Consider the following 17643-nt stretch of genomic DNA (forward strand, 5'->3'; position numbering starts at 1 on the left):
GGGTAGATCTCTTCACTAGATTCTTCCCCTTTTGCTTCTTCACTTTCACTAGAGGAAGGTGAAGTAGTAGCCTCATTTTGGCTACTATAAATGTCTTGGCCCCTCATAATCATGGTTTTCTTGGTGGGGCATTGAGAAGTAATGTGTCATCTTCCAAGACATTTAAAGCACTTCATGGAACTAGTCTTCTCTTGCATACTAGCCTTAAGGGGTTGCTTTTATATTGTCTTCCCCTTATCATCTTTGGGCTTAGAAGGAGTCACCCCTAAGATGCCTTGACCTTGGTCTTTCTTTAGATAAGAGTGAAAGTCATAAGATTTTGAAGTAGACTTCCTTTTAAGTTGTTGCTCTACCCTTATTTCTCAATCTAAGTTAGCCTCTACATTGTCCTTCCCATGGAAGTATGGGAGGTTAATATTAGCCTCTTGAGGCTTTCTTTCCTTTTCTCTCCTGTGGGAGTGAGGTCTAAGATGTGACCTATGTCTTCCTTCATAATAGTCACGAAGTTCTTCACTTAGGCTCTTGCAAGAGTTATGACTACCATAGGAGGCATGCTTTTCTTTTCTTAACTCTTTTAGTATTTTCCTTCTTTCTTCCCCTCTTATTTTCTCTCTTTCATCTTGACTTATTTCTTCCACTCTTTTTTTTTCCTTTTTCTTTTCTCTCTTGTTTTTCTTTCCACAACTTAAGGACCTCAACTCATCTAATATCTTATACAAGGGGTCCTTAGGAGTAGAACCCTCACCATTAACACTAGATGAAGAATGAAGACTCGTGTTGGTTCCTAAGTTGTGGTTCTTTCTTGTTGGGGGTTTGAAAACAAAAGGTAAAAGAAACTATGGTTGAAACTAGCCAAAATAAACACTAAAAGAGGTGTTAAAGATAAGGTAAAAACTAATTGGTAAAAGGTAAACTATCTAGGCGGTTTGACAATGGAAGGTAAAGGAAATAAGCTATGAAAGTAAGCACGAAATGTAAACTAGGCGAATCCTAAGAATGTTTGGATGACCAAATTTAAGGTTCCCAACAAAACACTCACAATCCTAAGGGAAAATTGCCTAAAATCATTACACACAAACGGAAGTAGGGTGACCTATTGGAGGCTCCCAACTTACTTAGTTACTTCCAATGAAAGGCCTTTTTGTTGCAAAATTTGAAAGCAATGAAAGTAAGTAAATTGTCAATTATAAAATTTCAAAAAGGTCATCAAGTTTTGGTGGTTGTTCTCTCTTTGGTGATTCACTCAATTTGGAGTGCTTCTTAGTCCAATAGCTCTTAAGGTGGTTGGCCCCTTGCTTCTTGACTCAATTCTTCAAGGTATGACACCAATCCTCCTTTCCAATTCCCTATATGGCAACTCACAAACAAGGAAACAAAGAGACAAGCAATAACCAAAGACCAAAAAAAACTGAAATGAAAGCTAAACCAATGGAGTTTTAACAAGACAATTTTTCAAGGATTATTCAACAATTAAAGCAATGAAAAGGACATAGAAGCAAGCTAGGACTCAAAGAGAAACTTAGAATGACTCTAGAGTAGAGTAAAAAAACTAAAATAAAAAGACTCAAGAAACCTCTAGTTTTGGAACTTTTTTTCACACTAATTTTCAATTGAAATTTCAGAACTAGGATTGATATAAAATAGGCACCAATTATAGAACAAATTTTGAGCCAAAACAACAAGCACACTTCCCTTTCACTTTTTTTTTCCTGGACACTTATTTTTCTGCCAACTTGTGTGATTTTTCTTTTTTTTTTTCGTTTATCCAACTAGCTTGGTTCTTTTTTTATTATTTTGGTCCAGATGTATAGAAAATTCAGTAAAACTTTCAGCTCAAAACTCATAGTGACCAATTCCCAGAACTTTATACAAGTTCGTATGTTCAAGCTGCCAGCACCAACGATTTCAACCTAGAAATCAAGAGTAATGTTTATGTTGCTTAAGGCTTGGATAGTTACAATTTGTGTTTGCTTATGCTCAATTATCTTGAATAACACAATTCAAGAGAGCTTAAGACTTATTTTGATTCACAAATTCAGCCACAACTCAGCACCACAACTCAACTTCATCATAGGCATCATGTAGGAAACTTAGAAAACAAAAAAAAAAAAAATCAACAACAAGACTACTTCTAGGAATTGATTTAGAACATGTTATGAACTAAATAACATGCATGAATTAGACTCAAAATTCAAAAGATAGGCTAAGAATGACAAGAATACATGAACAAATATATCTAGAATTCAATCAACAAAATAAAAATTCAACACAAACTTAGAACATAATGTGACAATTATTATGACTAAACATGACTCTAAGACAACATAGATTAAGTGATTTACACTTAGATTTTTGCTTTTTTTTTTCTAATCAATATTTTGGAAGAAAATTTAGATCTAAAGGTTTATCACAAAAATATTATGACTAAAAAATGATAGAACCTAAAATCAACACAAAAACATGATTCAAGAGTAGATCTATAGAATTTGAACCATAGAAATGCAAGAACAAGTGTAGATCTAAGATTTAATCAGTTTTTTTTTAATCTACTCTAAACAGCACCAAACCACAAGACAATGGAGGATATACATGGAGAATAAGATTAATAACAAGGAATTAAAGTGAATTGACCGAACAAAAAGATAGAGGAAGCAAAAGAACATCACCTAGATGAAGAGGCTCTTGATACCACATGATGTAAGCTCCATTGGAGCTTGTAGGCCTAGGATCTTCTTCATCAATGGATTCCTTTGCTTCTTGGAAGATGAATGGCAGCGGAATGGAGAAGGAAGAGAGAGAGGAGATGCCACTTCAAGGAGAAGATGAGTCTAGAAGAAGTTCGCCACCATAGGAGGCCATGGATAAGAGCTTGGAGGAAGAAGGAGATGAATGAAGGGAGAGGAAGAGAAGAGCACGAAATTTTATGTTCTAAAAGAGATATGAAATCTAAATTTTAATTTTCAAATGATCAAAGTTGAAAAAATGTACACACATAGCCTCTATTTATAGCCTAAGTGTCACACAAAATTGGGGGGAAATTTGAATTTCCATTCAAATTTCACTTGAATTTGAAATTGAATTTGTGGAGCCAAAATTTCACTAATTATGATTAGTGAATTTCAGATATGGTTCAGCCCACTAATCCAAGATCAAGTCCAAGATTCTCCACTAAGTGTGCTTAGGTGTTATGAGACATGTAAAGCCTGAAGGACATGTACAAAGTGTGACTATGTGATGCGACAATGGGGTGTAGCAAGCAAATGCTCACCCCTCCTCTAAAATTTAATTGGATTGGGCTTCTCCCATTTCAATTAAATTTATTTCTCAACACAGACATCAAATATTCACTTAATGCATGTGAAATTACAAAACCACCCCTAATACAAAAACTAGTCTAAGTGCCCTAAAATACAAGGGCTGGAAAATCCTACATTTCTAAGGTACCCTACCTACATTATGGAGCTCTAAATACAAGGCTCAAAATTAATGAAACCTTAATCTAATATGTACAAAGACAAGTGGGCTCAAACTTAGCCCATGGGCCCAAAATCTATCCTAAGGCTCATGAGAACCCTAAGGTTTTCTCTTGCATCTTTGGCCCAATCTTCTTGGAGTCTTCTATCCAATGCCCTTGGGGGGTAGGATTGCATCACTCTTGAAATTCAAATTCAAAAGTCACGACCCTTCAAAATATAACTGTGTAATTGATTACCAGAAACCTGTAATTGATTACCAGTGAAGAATTTCAGAAAAAACTTTTTGAAAAGACACATCTCTTCAAACCATTTTGAAAAGGCATGAAGGGCCTATATATATGTGTGTGTGTGTCTGACTTCAAAAAGTAAGAGAGAGATATTCCATAAGAATTTCATTGTCAAATGGTCTCTCAACAACTCTTGGGCAAACACTTGCAAATCTATTGAGAGTTCATCCAAGAACTTCAAATTGTATTATCCACTCTAAAGGAGAGAAATCTTTTTGTTCTTCTCAGAAAGTCAATTGTAATCAAGAGACTGGTTGTCTCTTGAATGTTGGATTGAGTGGCCTCAGAATAATTAAGAAGGGGGGTTGAATTAATTATGAACGTGTCTTGACAATTAAAAATTTTATCCTTCTTAATATTACTAGATTCAATTAGGCTTTAATACTAAGTTATGAGAAAGTAAAGAACATAAACAATAACTTAGACAAAAGTAAAGCAGAAATAAAAGTACACAGCGGAAAAGTAAAGAGTGTAGGGAAGAAGAAAATAAACACAAGAATTTTATACTGGTTCGGCAACAACCCGTGACTACATCCAGTCCCCAAGCAACCACCGATTCTTGAGATTTCTTTCAACCTTGTAAAATCCTTTACAAGCAAAGATCCACAAGGGATGTACCCTTCCTTGTTCTCTTTGAACAACCAAGTGGATGTACCATTCACTTGAACTGATCCACAAGAGATGTACCCTCTCTTGTTCTCAGTTACAACAACCCAAGTAGATGTACCCTCTACTTGTACCACAAAGGATGTACCCTCCAATGTGTTAAGACAAAGAATTCTTAGGCGGTTAGTCCCTTGAATCTTTGTAAGGGGGAAAAAGAAGATACCTCAGGCGGTTAGTCCTTTGAAATCTTTTGTTTAAAGGGAAGAGGAAGAATCAAAAGAATTCTCAGGCAGTTAGTCCTTTGAATCTTTTGGCAAGAGGGAGAAGGAAGAAAAGATAGCACACTTTTGTTTTCTACAGAATTTTCACTTGCAGAAAAAAAAAAGTTTTGAAACAAAGTTTAGAAAGCTTTTTGGCAAAGAAAAGGAATGGACAATGTCTGGAGAAAGATTGTGAAAAATGATTGTTTGGAAGAACATCACACACACTTTGAACGTGTGCCAAAGTCATGCTTTTATAGACTCTTCATGTCTGGTCAAAGAAACCACTGGAAGAGTTATGACTTTTTGAGAAAACCATGTTAAGAGTTATAACTCTTAACTTTTTCTTCAAAACTGTTCACTAGTAATCGATTACCACAAAGGTGTAATCGATTACACAATGTATTTTATGAAAAGTTGTGACTCTTCACAATTGGATTTAAATTCCAACGTTCAGATTCACTTGTAATCGATTACTAATATAGTGTAATCTATTACACTATTTGAAAATTATTTTGGAACGTTGCAAACCATTTGAAAATATTTTGAAAACTAAACTGGTCACTGGTAATCGATTACTGCCAACTGGTAATCGATTACCAGAGAATAATCACTCTGGTAACTTTAGAAAATTTGAGAAAATTCTTTTGTAAAACAAAACTGTGCTATTTGGTTTTTGAAAAATTCTTTTAATACTTATCATATATGAAGTCTTGACTTATTGCTTCTTGATTTCTTCTCTTGAATGCTTGAATCTTGGATTTGATTCTTGATGCTTGATCTTGAAGTCTTGAATCAATCACTTAGGCTTTTGGCATCATCAAAATTGCTTGGTTCATCTTCATGAAGCTTGCTTCTACATTGAATTGTGAGTTTCATGAACACAAGGGAAAGGGATTCCTTGGGTGCTCAGAAGTTGTAAAAAGGATTTTTTACAAAGATAATGGAAAATCTCAAATGGGTTGTTTGAGAACTAGATGTAGGCACGAGAAGTGGCCGAACCAGTATAAATCAAGTTTGCATTTCTCTCTTCCCTCATCTCATTTATTTTATTGCAATCAATTTTGTCTTGCATATTTAAAGAATATTATTAAATTGATTGCTACTTCTTCTTCTGTATTATAAGCCTATCATTTTGAAGGGAGTTAAAAGTTTGTTAGTGGGAAATTAATTCACCCACCCTCTTAAGTTATTGAAGCCACTTGTCCAACAAGTGGTATCAGAGCAGGATTCTTGTCTAAAGTTTAAAAACTTCAAGAATAGATATGGCCTCATCTAACTTTCCATTTCCTGAGTGAAATTCTATTAATAGGCCTCATCTAACTTATGTTCAATAACGAGGGTTATTACTATTGGAAAACCCGAATGCAGATCTTTATTGAAGCTATAGATTTAAAGATATGGGAAGCCACTGAATTTGATCCCCTTATTCCTACAATGGTAGAGAGAAAAGCAACTATAAAAAAAACCTAGAGAAGAAGAAGATGATGATTTCAGATTTTGTGAAGAGATTCAATAAGTTTCTGAGAAATAAAAGAAATCAAAGGAAATCAAACATTAATCCAAAGAAGAAAGAAGAAGATTCCTCCTTAGCTCCAGAATGCTATGAATGCGATCTACCTGGGCACATGAGATTCAATTGTCCTGTCTTTAAAAGAAGAATGGAAATATCCGACAAGAGGAATTTCAAAGAAAAGAAAGTATACATCACTTGGGAAGATAATGACATAAATTCTTCAAGTGATTCAGAAAATAAAAACATAAATCTGGGTCTCATGGCGAAAGACTATGAAAGTGGAGAAGAGGTAATGTCTTCTAACTATGACTTATCTATTTCTTTTGATGAACTTCAAGATGCATTCATGACTTGCATAAAGAATCTATTAAACTTTTCAAATTAGTTTCATATTTTAAGAAAACTATTTCAAGTTTAGAAAAGGAAATTTTGAAATTGAAATTTGAAAATTTAAATTTGAATTTGGAAATTTAAATTTGAAAATTGAAATTTGAAATTTGAAATTGGAAGTTGGAAATTGGAAGTTAGGAGTGGAAGTTGGAAGTTGGAAGTTGGAAATTGGAAGTTGGAAGTTGGAAGTTGGAAGTTGGAAGTTGAAATTGGAAGTTGGAAGTGGAAGTTGGAAGTTGAAATTGGAAGTTGGAAGTGGAAGTTGCAAGTTGGATGTTAAAATTGGAAGTTGGAAGTGGAAGTTGCAAGTTGGAAGTTGCAAGTTGGAAGTTGAAATTTGAAATTTGAAATTGAAATTGAAATTTAAAATTTAAAATTTAAAATTTAAAATTTAAAATTTAAAATTTAAAATTTGAAATTTAAAATTTGAAATTTGAATTTGAAATTTGAAGATTTAAAAATTATTATTGGCAAATTTAGTCTTGTTACTAGTTCTACTTCTTTTATGGTGATAAGAAAAGAAGATCATAGTGCATCAAAATGTTATATTAGAAACAATGATAGTATCATTGGAAGAATGGTATGAGTTCCAAAAGGATCATTAATCAAAACTAACATATAAGGACCCAAGAAAATTTGGGTACCAAAATCAATATGATTATATGAATGATGGACTCCTTGAAGCGAAGTTGAGACACTAATAACAGTTGCTCCAAACACATGGCGGGATATGCATAAAAGTTTATTCATATTTCTCCCAAAAATAGTGAATATGCGATTAATGGAGACAACAAACAAAGGCCACTTGATCAACAAAGCCTAACAAGTGGTATCAAATGATACCAACAGGTCACTTATTTTTGATTGATTACTTTTGATTATTTTTGCCAATGATTGTTAACTTTTGATTAAGTTTTGATGATTGTGTTTGAGAGTTATGTTGATTGTGTTTGATTATTGTTTTTTATGATTGTTCTTGATTGAGTTTTGATTGTCTTTGATGATTATGTTTGATGATTGTTTTTTATGATTCTTCTTGATTGAGTTTTGATTGTCTTTGATGATTTTTTTTATTAGTTTTTTTTATTGAGTTTTGATTGTCCTTGATAATTGTCTTTGAGAGTTATGATTATTGATTACTTTTGATGATTTTTTTATTTGTACTAAATATGTATTTTTGTGAGTGCAAATAGTTAGTTTTAAGACCTTTTGATATCACTTGACTCTCATACATTGCAACAAGTGGTAACATTTTCTTTTAGGCCATGAAATGATACTTGTACTGTACGACATTCTCTACTTTTTCAATTCATTATAAATTGCTGAATGGTTTTCTCCTCTCTGCTCATGATTTGATTTGAATGTTGACAAAGGGGGAGAGATAGATAAAAGATAAGAGAGTAAGGAAAATTATCTATTCTTTATGAGACAGCTTTTTATATATGAAATCTATGAAATCTTCAACTATCATATATAAGCAATCATTGCAAAACCAAGGGGGAGTAAACTATATACAAATAGATATTTTTTGTTGTTGCTCCTACCCTACAGGTGGTTGTCATCATCAAAAAGGGGGAGAATTTAAATCATACAGGTTTTGATGATGTCAAAAAGAATTTGCTTGCTAATGATTGTCATCATAAAAAAGGGAGAGAATGTGAATGTATGAATACATGAATTTTGATGATACCAAAGAAGAATCAAACAAGGCTACTTCAAAGGATAATCATTACTTCAAGATTTATACAAGATTGTTTCAACAAACAAAGCCTTGCTTCAAGATTACTTTAAGATCAAACCTTGCCTCAAAACAAAGTGATTCCAAGACATACAAGGCTCTGGTAATCGATTACCAGGCAGTGTAATCGGTTACCATAAGACAAGTTTGAGAAATAGCTGTTAAAAAAGGTTTTGAATTTGAATTTTGAATATGTAATCAATTACTAGTTGTTTGTAATCGATTACCAGCAACGAAACTCTTGAAATTCAAATTCAAAAGTCATGACCCTTTAAAATATAACTGTGTAATCGATTACCAGAAACCTGTAATTGATTACCAGTGAAGAATTTCAGAAAAAGCTTTTTGAAAAGACACATCTCTTCAAACCATTTTGAAAAGGCATGAAGGGCCTATATATATGTGTGTGCCTGACTTCAAAAAGTAAGAGAGAGATATTCCAAGAGAATTTCATTGTCAAATGCTCTCTCAACAACTCTTGGGCAAACACTTGCAAATCTATTGAGAGTTCATCCAAGAACTTCAAATTGCATTATCCACTCTAAAGGAGAGAAATATTTCTGTTCTTCTCAGAAAGTCAATTGTAATCAAGAGACTGGATGTCTCTTGAATTGTGAGTTTCCTGAACATAAGGAAAAGGAATTCCTTGGATGTTCAAAAGTTGTAAAAATGTTTTTTTACAAAGATAGTGGAAAATCTCAAGTGGGTTGCTTGAGGACTGGACGTAGGCATGGAAAGTGACCGAACCAGTATAAATCAAGTTTGCATTTCTCTCTTCCCTTATCTCATTTATTTTATTGCAATCAATTTTGTCTTGCATATTTAAAGAACATTATTAAATTGATTGTTGCTAGGGGTGGGAATAGGCTAGGCCGGCCTACAGGAGCCTACGACCTGGCCTACATAAAGCCTGGCCTGGCTTGGCCTATATAATTAAAAGGCTAGACTCAGGATTTTTTAAAAGCCTATTAAATTAAATAGACCAGGCTTAGGCTTATTAAAAAGCCTTATAAGCCTGATAGGCCGGCCTATATATATATATATATATATATATACTTATATTATTTTTTTAAAAACTAGCAGACTTCATTCCTATAATTAAGTAAAATTTTAATTACAAGGTGTGAGTCAGGTGTTCCTTTATATTTCTCATTATTTTTATTAGTTTTCCAATTTCTATTAACGGTTCCTTTTTCTATTCCTATTAGGTTTCTTTTTTCTTTTATTACGTTCCTGTATTCTAGAGCAAATAAAAATCATATCCTATCATATCCTATTATGTTCTTATACAAAAATCATATCCTATCATATCCTATTACATTCCTATACAAAAATCATATCCTTTTTCTATCAGGTTTTCTTTTTAACTTTCCTATTACGTTCCTAACCAAACAAAAATCATATCCTATCATATCCTATTACGTTCCTATACAAAAATCATATCCTATCATATCCTATTAAGTTCCTATACAAAAATCATATCTTTTTTTTATCAGGTTTCCTTTTTTTTAACTTTCCTATTACGTTCCTAACCAAACAAAAATCATATCCTTTTCATTTCAAGTTTTTTGATAGAGGTAATTAACATTTTGTGTTTAGTCTATTATAGAAGGTGTGTTATTTATTTATTTTTTGGTAAAAACAACCAGGAATATTAAAGATTTAATGTGAAGAAGACTTTTAAATATGCTTTTAAATAGGCTACCAGGCCAGGCTAGCCTTTTAAAAAGGTCAGGCCGAGCCAAAATAAAAGCCTTTGATAGGCTATAGGCCAGGCTCAGGCCTCAAAAATTAATCATAGGCTAGGCTCAGGCCTTTTAAAGCCTGGCCTGACCTATTCCCACCCCTAATTGCTGCTTCTTCTGCATTCTGAGCCTATCATTTAGAAATGGGTTAAAAGTTTGTTAGTGGGAAATTAATTCACCCCCCCTTAAGTTGTTGACGCCACTTGTCCAACAAAGCGTAGAGACTTATTGTGAGTCTGAAAATTGACCTAACATGTGTCTATTTATAATTAGGGTACTCTCGGCCTATTATTTATTCTATTTTATTATTTTATAAACAAGAACTCTATCTTATTTCCTATCAAATGAATAAATAAAATTTCTTTTTTATTTTCCTTCAAACCATCATTTTAATTAATAAAGTTATTTCTCCTTATTTATTTAATTTTAAAAAACCTCATCATTTTTTCTAAAACTATTTATTTTTAAAGAAATAAAATCCTTTTTAATTTATTCTACGAAAAAATGGGGTGTTACACATATGGTAACAAGCTTCACATAACTGTTTGTGATGCAATCCTACCCCCCAAGGGCATTGGATAGAAGACTCCAAGAAGATTGGGCCAAAGATGCAAGAGAATGCCCTAGGATTCTCATGAGCCTTAGGGTAGATTTCGGGCCCATGGGCTAAGTATGAGCCCAATTATCTTTGTACATGTTAGATTAAGGTTTCATTATTTTTGGCCCTTGTGTTTAGGGCTCTATAATGTAGGTAGGGTACCCTAGAAAAGTAGGAATTTTCAGCCCTTGAATTTTAGGGCACCTAGACTAGTTTTTGTATTTGGGGTAGTTTTGTAATTTCACATGCATTAAGTGAATATTTGATGTGTGTGGTGGGAAATAAATTTAATTGAATTGGGAGAAGCCCAATCCAATTAAATTTTAGATGGGGAGGTGAGCATTTGCTTGCTACACCCCATTGCCACATCATATAGTCACACTTTGTGCATGTCCTTCATGCTTTACATGCCTCATGACACCTAAGCACACTTAGTGGAGAATCTTGGACTTGATCTTGGATTAGTGGGCTGAACCATAGCTAAAATTCACTAATCATAATTAGTGAAATTTTGGCTCCAAAATTTGGCTCCACAAATTCAATTTCAAATTCAAGTGAAATTTGAATAGAAATTCAAATTTCCCTCCAATTTTGTGTGACACTTAGGCTATAAATAGAGGCCATATGTGTGCATTTTTTAAAATTTTGATCATTTGAATATTAAACTTCAGATTTCATAGATCTTTTAGAGCACAAAATTTCATGTTCTTCTCTTCCTCTCCCTTCATTCATCTCCTTCTTCCTCCAAGCTCTTATCCATTGCCTCCTATGGTGGTGAGCTTCTTCTAGACTCATCTTCTCCTTGAAGTGGCGTCTCCTCTCTCTCTTCCTTCTCCATTCTGCTACCATTCTTCTTCCAAGAAGCAAAGTAATCCATTGATGAAGATGATCCTAGGCCTACAAGCTCCAATGGAGCTTACAACATGTGGTATCAAGAGCATCTTCATCTAGGTGATGTTCTTTTGCTTCCTCTATCTTTTTGTTCGGTGAATTCTCTTTAATTTCTTGTTCTTCATCTTATTCTCCATGTATATCCTCCATTGTCTTGTGGTTTGCTGCTGTTTAGAGTAGATTAAAAAAAAACAACCGATTAAATCTTAGATCTACACTTGGTCTTGCATTTCTATGGTTCAAATTTTGTAGATTTACTCTTGAATCATGTTTTTGTGTTGATTTTAGGTTCTATCATTTTTCATTCATAATATTCTTGTGCTGAACCTTAGATCTAAATTTTTCTTCCAAAATATTGATTAGAAAAAAAAAACCACAAAAATCTAAGTGTAAATCACTTAATCCATGTTGTCTTAGAGTCATGTTTAGTCATAGTAATTGTCACATTATGTTCTAAGTTTGTGTTGAATTTTTATTTTGTTGATTGAATTCTAGATACATTTTTTCATGTATTCTTGTCACTCTTAGCCTATCTTTTGAATTTTGAGTCTAATTCATACATGTTATTTAGTTCATAACATGTTCTAAATCAATTCCTAGAAGTAGTCTTGTTGTTGAACTCTTTTTTTTTTGTTTTGTTTTCTAAGTTTCCTACATGATGCCTATGATGAAGTTGAGTTGTGGTGCTGAGTTGTGACTGAATTTGTGAATCAAAATAAGTCTTAAGCTCTCTTGAATTGTGTTATTCAAGTTAATTGAGCATAAGCAAACACAAATTGTAACTATCCAAGCCTTAAGCAACATAAACACTACTCTTGATTTCTAGGTTGAAATCGTTGGTGCTGGCAGCTTGAACATATGAACTTGTATAAATTTCTGGGAATTGGTCACTATGAGTTTTGAGCTGAAACTTTTACTGAATTTTCTAGACATCTGGACCAAAATTATGAAAAAAGAACCAAGCAATTTGGATTAAATGAAAAAATAAGAAAAATCACACAATTTGGCAGAAAAATTAGTGTCCAAGAAAAAAAAAGTGAAAGGGAAGTGTGCTTGTGATTTTGCCTCAAAAATTTGTTCTATAATTGGTGTCTATTTTATATCAATCCTAGTTATGAAATTTCAATTGAAAATTATTGTGAAAACAAGTGCCAAAACTAGAGGTTTCTTGAATTTTTTTTTAGTTTTTTCTACTCTACTCTAGAGCCATTCTAGGTTTCTCTTTGAGTCCTAACTTGCTTTTGGGTGCTTTTCATTGCTTTAATTGTTGAATAATCCTTGAAAATTTGTCTTTTTAAAAATCTATTGGTTTATCTTTCATTTCATTTTTTTTGTCTTTGGTTATTTCTTGTCTCTTTGTTTCCTTGCTTGTGAGTTGCCTTATAGGGAATTGGAAAGGAGGATTGGTGCCATACCTTGAAGAATTTGAGTCAAGAAGCAAGGGGCCAACCACCTTAAGAGCTATTGGACTAAGAAGCACTCCAAATTGAGTGAAACACTAAAGAGAGAATAGCCACCACAATTGAGGACATTTTTTTGTAATTTTGTAATTGACAATTTGCTTTGCTTTCAAATTTTGTAACAAAAAGGCCTTTCATTGGAAGTAAGTTGGGAGCCTCCAATAGGTCACCCTACTTCCATTTGTGTGTAATAATTTTAGGCAATTTTCCCTTAGGATAGTGAGTGCTTTGTTGGGAACCTTAAATGAGGTCATCCAAACACTCTTAGGATCCGCCTAGTTTGCATTTCTTGCACTTTAATTTCTTGCTTACTTTCAAAGCTTATTTCCCTTCCACTCCATTGTCAAACTGCCTAGATAGCTTGCCTTTTACCAATTAGTTTTAACCTTATCTTTCACACCTCTTTTAGTGTTTATTTTGGCTAGTTTCAACCATAGTTTCTTTTACCTTTTGTTTTCAAACTCCCAACAAGAAAGAACCATAACTTAGGAACCAACATGAGTCTTCATTTTTCATCTAGTGTTAATGGTGAGGGTTATACTCCTAAGGACCCCCGGTATAAGATATTAGATGAGTTGAGATCCCTTAAGTTGTGGAAAGAAAAACAAGAGAGAAAAGAAAAAGGTAAAAAAAGAGAGGAAGAAATAAGTTAAGATGAAAGAGAGAAAATAAGAGAGGAAGAAAGAAGAAAAATAATGAAAGAAATTAAAAGAGAAAAACATGCCTCCTATAGTAGTCATGACTCTTGTAAGAGTTTAAGTGAAGAATTTAGTGACTATTATAGAGGGCGCCATAGTTCACATACTAAACATCACTCCCAAAGAAAAGAAAATGATAGAAGGCCTCAAGAGGTTAACATTAGCCTCCCATATTTCCATGGAAAAGATAATGTTGAGGCCTACTTAGATTGGGAAATGAAGGTTGAACAACTCTTTGCTTGCCATCATATTAGAGAAGAGAGAAAAGTTCCATTGGCTACCCTTAGCTTTCAAGGGTATGCCCTCTATTGGTGGACTTCCCTTGTTAGGGAATGAAGGATTCATGGAAATCCTCCAGTAGAGTATTGGAATGATCTTAAGAGTGCCCTTAGGAAGAGGCACATTCCCTCCTACTATGAAAGGGAGCTTATGGACAAGCTCCAAAGGCTTAGACAAGGGAGTATGAGTGTTGAAGAATATAGACAACAAATGGAACTACTATTTTTAAGAGCTGGACTTAGGGAGGAGGAAAGAACAAACATAGCTAGGTTTCTTAGTGGGCTTAATATGGAAGCGAGGGACAAGGTTGAACTCCTTCCATATAGGGACCTAGATGAGCTAGTCAACTTTGTATCAGAGTAGAGCAACAAATTAAAAGAAAGCCTTCTTCAAAATCTTATGACTCTCACTCTTATCCAAGGAAGGACCAAGCCCATGGAATTTTGGGGGCTGCATCTTCAAAACCCAAGGAAGATAAGGGTAAGACCATAGAGAAATACACCTCTAAGACTAGTTCCCAAGAAAGGACTAGCAACATTAAGTGCTTCAAATGTCTTGGGAGAGGTCACATTGCCTCTCAATGCCCCCACAAAGAAAACCATGATCATGAGGGGTCAAGACATTTATAGTAGTCAAGAGGAGACTACTTCTTGTCCTTCCTCTAATGGAAGTGAAGATGAAGTAAAGGGTGAAGAGTCTAGTGAGGAAGTCTACCCCCATGAAGAAGGTGACCTCTTAATGGTTAGAAGGCTCCTTGGAGGTCAATCTTGTGATTTATCTCAATCCCAAAGAGAGAACATCTTTCATACAAGATGCAAAATTTTAGATAAAACTTGTTCTCTCATTGTGGATAGTGGATTTTGTTGCAATTGTTGTAACACAAGATTAGTTTCCAAGTTGAACCTCACTATCATTTCCCACCCAAAACCTTATAAATTTAAATGGCTCAATGAGCAAGGGGAAATGATAGTTAACCAAAAAGTGAAGGTACCTTTCTCCACTGGGACATATAAGGATGAAGTTAATTGTGATATAGTTCCTATGGAGGCAGGACATATTCTTTTAGGAAGGCCATGGCAATTTGATAGGAAGATCAATTACAATGGCCTAACTAATGAAATTACCCTCACCCATCTTGGCACTAAATTTGTGTTGCATCCTCAAACACCTTCACAGGTGGCCAAGGATCAACTAACTATGAAAGATAAGAGGGATGAGGAAGAAAAACTAGAAAAACAAAAGAAAAAAAAGGATAGTAAAGCCTTGTCTTCAAAGGCCAAGGGGAAGGAAAAGGAGGGAAAGGATTCCTTCAAGAAGATTGTTAAGAAGGAAAATCATTTTGGAACAAAAGGTGATATTAAAAGAGCACTCCTTCTTAAACAATCTTTCTACCTTCTCCTATCAAGGGAAACATCCCTTAGCACCGCCATACCTCTTGAGCTTGAGGTTATTCCTCAAGTAAAGGAGTTGTTGGATGAGGGTTTGGTTCGCAAGAGCTTAAATCCTTGTGATTTGTTGGTTCCTAAAATAGGTATTATTAGGCACCAAATCCCTATGATAGGTGGTATGATGAATATGTTGAGTGGTGCAACACTCTTTACTAAAATCACTCATGCACCCAACATCTTCTTGATTTATGCACATAGGGACTCATTAGGTAGGTTTGTTCTTATTTTTTGTTTCAATGCAAACCTAGGTAGGAATAATCAACATGAAAATAAAGAAAAAAGGTATGTTTTATTCCATTACTTTCCTTAACTTTTTAAATAGTGATCAAGGGCTTCCCATGGACCCTAAAAGAATAAAGGTTATTCCTGAGTGGCCTACTCCACCAAGTATAAGGGAAATTTGGGGCTTCAATATCTTAACAAACTTTTACAAAAGGTTTGTCTCATATTTTTCTATACTTGTAGCACCACTCATTGAGTTGGTGAGGAACTATATTCTCTTATGGGAAGATGGCCAGGAAAGGGATTTTCAGTCCTTACCGTACTCTAACATACCCAGCATCACTAATACATATGTTTTTATTCTTTTTACAGGTGTTGAGAAAAGAATCAATGAGCTTCAAGAACCTCTGGATTTGAGGTCAAATCCTTTTCAAGGGGGATGGAATGATGCAATCCTACCCCCCAAGAGCATTGGATAGAAGACTCCAAGAAGATTGGGCCAAAGATGCAAAAGAAGGCCTTAGGATTCTCATGAGCCTTAGGGTAGATTTCGGGCCCATGGGCTAAGTATGAGCCCACTTATCTTTGTACATATTAGATTAAGGTTTCATTATTTTTTGGCCTTGTATTTAGGGCTCGATAATGTAAGTAGGGAACCCTAGAAATATAGGATTTTTCAGCCCTTGTATTTTAGGGCACCTAGACTAGTTTTTGTATTTGGGGTAGTTTTGTAATTTCACATGCATTAAGTGAATATTTTATGTGTGTGGTGGGAAATAAATTTAATTGAATTGGGAGAAGCCCAATCCAATTAAATTTTAGAGGGGGAGGTGAGCATTTGCTTGCTACACCCCATTGCCACATCATATAGTCACACTTTGTGCATGTCCTTCATGCTTTACATGCCTCATGACACCTAAGCACACTTAGTGGAGAATCTTGGACTTGATCTTGGATTAGTGGGCTGAACCATAGCTAAAATTCACTAATCATAATTAGTGAAATTTTGGCTCCAAAATTTGGCTCCACAAATTCAATTTCAAATTCAAGTGAAATTTGAATAGAAATTCAAATGTCCCTCCAATTTTGTGTGACACTTAGGCTATAAATAGAGACCATGTGTGTGCATTTTTTAAAACTTTGATCATTTGAATATTAAACTTCAGATATCAGAGCTCTTTTAGAGCACAAAATTTCGTGCTCTTCTCTTCCTCTCCCTTCATTCATCTCCTTCTTCCTCCAAGCTCTTATTCATTGCCTCCTTTGATGGTGAGCTTCTTCTAGACTCATCTTCTCCTTGAAGTGGCGTCTCCTCTCTCTCTTCCTTCTCCATTCCGCTGCCATTCTTCTTCCAAGAAGCAAAGGAATCCATTGATGAAGATGATCCTAGGCCTACAAGCTCCAATGGAGCTTACATCAGTTTGCACTAACTCAAAATGAAAATAGAAAAAGAGACAGATCCCTAAAATACCAGAAACTGTAAGCATTCTCCCACTTGGTCGATTTATCCCATTATCAATCATAAAAGAAACTAAATACATGAATCATGATGACATGTCCTCTAATAGTGAGTATTATCTCCATGTATCACAATATATTAAGTCTTTCAACACTATCTTTTAACTTAATGAATAAACCACGTGTTTATTCTGGGTCAAAACTAAATGACATTTCTCAAAATAAATAAATATGTGCACAAAGTAAATAGGAAAATATCAAACTAAATAAGAGTTTATTCAAAACAATAAATGTGCGTACAATGAATATCACATACATGGAACCAAATCTCATTCATACTACATGATCCTTAAAATTCTTTGGTGGCATGCCTTTAGTTAAATGATCAATAATCATCAACTCAATGTTAATGTGTTCTATGACCACTTTATTTTGTAACACCCCAGATTCTAGATCAAAACATTGCTTGGAAAACTCTCATTGATTCTTTTTATTCTTGAAATACATGTCAATAAACTAATATCTTCTTCAAAACTCGAGTAATATTTTTTTTTTGAAAACATATACGGAT

Source organism: Glycine soja, chromosome 3 (genome assembly GCF_004193775.1).
Source record: "Glycine soja cultivar W05 chromosome 3, ASM419377v2, whole genome shotgun sequence".
NCBI lineage: Eukaryota > Viridiplantae > Streptophyta > Magnoliopsida > Fabales > Fabaceae > Glycine > Glycine soja.